A 3877-nucleotide genomic window follows, 5' to 3' on the forward strand; every position below is an offset into this window, starting at 1 on the left:
TTTGTTGACGTTGACATTGACAGGAGAACATGTCTGAAGTTAGTCCTGTGTCAGTGGTGGTTGCTCTGATTGACATAAAAACTTGTGATTGTATAAAAACTCGTAGAGATAGGCAAAACTGTTATTTTTAAATTTAAATAACAGTTATCGTATAACTGTTATCGTTATATTTTTAAGACAGCTTAAAATTGCAGATATCTATTTTTTTAACAGCCTCATTGTTTTATCAGCTTTACCACTACCAAACTAGTTTTCTCCACACTTTTAACATATTTAAAACTAAATACATTCACATTAGATTTAGTATATTTTACCTTTATCTAATTTTTTTTTAACTATATCACTATTAACTTAAAAGGTTAAAGGTTTCTAAATTTCAAATATATTTAATAGATGCTCCTATTGGGTCGATATTGCGATCTGAATTTTAGTATATTTGTGACAATTCTTTGATTTCTGTGCAACAAATGTAGCTTTCTACTCATATGTATATTTAAATAAATATTTTTTAAGTCAGTTTTAATATAGTATGTCTACTCCTATTAGTATATATATTTGCATATGTAGAAATGTATTATAGAAGCTCTAACTGTAAAAAAAATCGTGAATTATGTAACATGTAACTATGAACTATATAACTATGAACAAAAGTCTAAATTTGGACATTTCTTACACCACAAGATTTTTTTATCGCCAAGAACTTCGATCCCAACCATCGATTTGTAATTTAAAAGAAGACCTACAAAGAAAGAACCCTTTAATTAAATTACTGGAACCTGCTGATTCTAATGACTTATCAAAAACCAGTTCAAAGTTAATTGTACCATCAAATTTAACAGTTCTCGTCAACTCTCACGTTCCATCTATCTCATCTGTTACTTTATCTAAAGGAAGACCACAACAAGCTGTCCTTTCCGTCTCAAAAATGTTAGGGTTTTCGCAAACAAACTATTGTTGATATACAAAGTGAACTATAATTGATGATATATACTTTCGAAACTACTAACAAAAGATTTCCAGCCATTTTCTGTCATTGAGGATGCTGGGTTTAGAGAGTTTTGTTGCTCTTTAGGCTTTCAAAATTATTATTTAAAATCTTTCGGCCATTTGAAATAATTTTTGGTTTTATTCCGGACTTTTGGAATATTTTTTGAAATATCCCAGTCAATCGACCAATAAATAAACTGAAGAATAAAAATGAATGCCTCAGATATTAAAAAAATTGCCTCCAAAATCCTGGAATATAATAAAAAATTATTTAAATTTTTATTATGTTAAACAAACGGACGTACAATCTATAAAGGAGAAGTTGACCCGTTATAAAGAGAAAACACAGGAACTCGAAGGTAGGATCTTGGACCTCGAAAGTGACAAGTTGGTGCTTCAAAAAAAAATAAATAGCCTTGAAGAACATTTTAAGAAAAATCGAATCATTTTATTTGGATTACAAGAAGAAAAGCAGGAGCGATTAGAAGAAAAAGTTCTGGACGTGTTGACAAAGAACTTGTCAATAAAAATTGGATTACAAAACATTGACAACGTATATAGAATTGGCAAAGACAGAGGAGTCACTAGACCAGTTATAGTTAGATTCCTTCGTTTTTTGGACAAACAGTTGGCACTAAAAAAGACGCATAGGTTACGAGGCACAGATTTAAGCATTTCGAACGACTTGACTCACCAACAGCAAAAGGACAACAAAGGATTTTCAGCAAAAATTAGTAAAAATCAATTGTTTGTTGATGAAGATATTTTTACTGTAAACGACTTGTTGGAAGGTGACGAGGTAGCTTTATGTGATTTTTTTATTAATAAGAAACAACTATTTCGAAATAGTAGTGCCCCTGCAACGCCAGTTTCACGAACCAGGTCTGCTAGTAGAGAAAGTTCATCTCCAACTGTTCAAGTTGCCCCAGTTTCAGTACCTACTACAGTCCAAGTCGATCTAACAAAAAAACCTGAAGAAAGATCCAAAAATCCAGAGGTTCGCACAAACCAAACTCCAACTGTAGTAAAAGTTGTAACCAAAGCAGCTGCAGGGAAAACAAATTCTAGTTTGGGGAAACGTGTGGACAAATCTAGAAACAAATATTAAATTAATGATGTGCTGTTCGTTTATGCAAAAAATCAACTTTTTTTTTGTTTTTAGTTTTTAACCTAATAGTAGTGTTCTTAATAAATAGGATAGTGATTGTTATATATATATTAATATTTTCTGTACGTGTTTATATTAATCTCTATTTGTTTTTTATCGTTCCTTTCTAGCAAGTATTTATAGTGTACGTCTCTTTTTTTTAACCATCTTTAGGCAAATTTTACCATATTGATTAGTTATTATTTTAGTGAATTAAGTATCTATGTATAGAGTGAATCAGATCTTTTTTTTATGAGAATTGAGTCTGAAATTTTTTAATTATGAAATTTGCACATTTAAACGTTAGATCTCTATTTACTGGATTTGGCGAATTTTCTACTCTGGTCTTACAAAACAATTTTGATGTCGTGGTGGTAACAGAAACTTGGCTGCATGGGGGAATTCCTTCGAAATTATTTGGCATTCCGGGTTTTAATGTTGTTCGTAAAGATCATTTACATGGTAGAGGAGGCGGGGTGCTGGCTTATATAAGGAATACATTTTCAGTTACTGAGGTTGGCTTTGATTTTGATGTAAGTGAAACTACTGAATATTTGTTTTTTAAATTTAAAATTTATGGAAAGGCCTACTGTGTTCGAATATATTACAGGCCACTTTTCAATGCAGGACTTTTTAAACGATATTGACAACATGTTTTCTTATGTTTGCAGCACTTTTGATAGTGTTATCTGCCTCGGGGACTTTAATATAGACTTTCTGAGAATTCCAAATCCAGTTTTATCTTGTTTAGAAACTTATGATTTAATCCAAGTCCTAAGTCAGCCTACAAGAACTGCAGGAACATCTTGTACTCTGATCGATCCGATTTTTCTTTCAAAAAGTTTTAAGATTAATCTGGTTGGGACGATGAATGCTGACAATATCTCAGACCATAAGTTGTGTTATTGCGATATTTCGTCACCTAAGATAAAAACTCCTTCAAAAATTATTACATACCGCTGTTTCAGAAACTTTAATTTAGAGCAGTTTAAACATGACCTACTTTCTTTGGACTGGTTTTCAATTATACGCACGAAAGATATTGATGCAAAAATTAATACCTTAAACTCATTTATTCTTCAATTATTTGATAAACATGCACCAACGAAAACTAGAAAGGTCACAAAGCCCTTAGCAGATTGGTTAACAGCAAATATTAAAATGCCTATGCGAGACAGGGATAAAGCAGTACAAACATATAAATTGTCGCAAAACAACGCAGACTGGCAAGCATATAAGCAATTACGCAACTTGACGGTTTCGGCGTTGATTGAAAAGGAAAAAAAAAAAGATGCGCAAATACTGTATAAAATTTCGTGACCGCAGCAGCCAGCCGTTCTTTGCTTTATCTAGCGATTTAGAAGCTAAAAGGTGGCGCCCCCATACGTAGGAATGATGAAACTCGCTTGGCAGCCTTGGTATTAAAAATTACGAGACATAATATCGCAGAGAAATGGGAGTTTTCGCATTGCGCTATTTCTGTTTGAGGACATATTCGCATATTCCATAGTATAAATTTGGGAGAAAATATTGAAAGGTTTAGTTTCATATTTTGTTTTTTTTTCTAATTTTTAAGTATAAAATCTAATAAGTAATATAAGTAATATAATTTTGCTTATTTTTAAAAGTACAGTATATTATAGAGTTTGCCTACATTTCGGCAGAACCAGAGGCTGTTATTTTTTATACAAGGTGCAAAAATATACATATGGTAAAGTGTTTTAAGCTTTTGGGTCTACGGCT

At 31.8% G+C, this 3877-nt stretch overlaps 1 long non-coding RNA gene across 1 annotated transcript in view; it reads left to right on the top strand.

Annotated features, from left to right (window-relative positions):
- Positions 1-3877, top strand: part of LOC126736908 (uncharacterized) — a 72035-nt gene extending 68158 nt beyond the window's left edge. The window contains exon 4 of the long non-coding RNA XR_007660822.1: positions 3506-3877. This is a non-coding gene — a long non-coding RNA (uncharacterized LOC126736908). The remainder of the gene's footprint in view (positions 1-3505) is intronic.

Source organism: Anthonomus grandis, chromosome 5, assembly GCF_022605725.1.
Source record: "Anthonomus grandis grandis chromosome 5, icAntGran1.3, whole genome shotgun sequence".
NCBI classification, from domain to species: domain Eukaryota; kingdom Metazoa; phylum Arthropoda; class Insecta; order Coleoptera; family Curculionidae; genus Anthonomus; species Anthonomus grandis.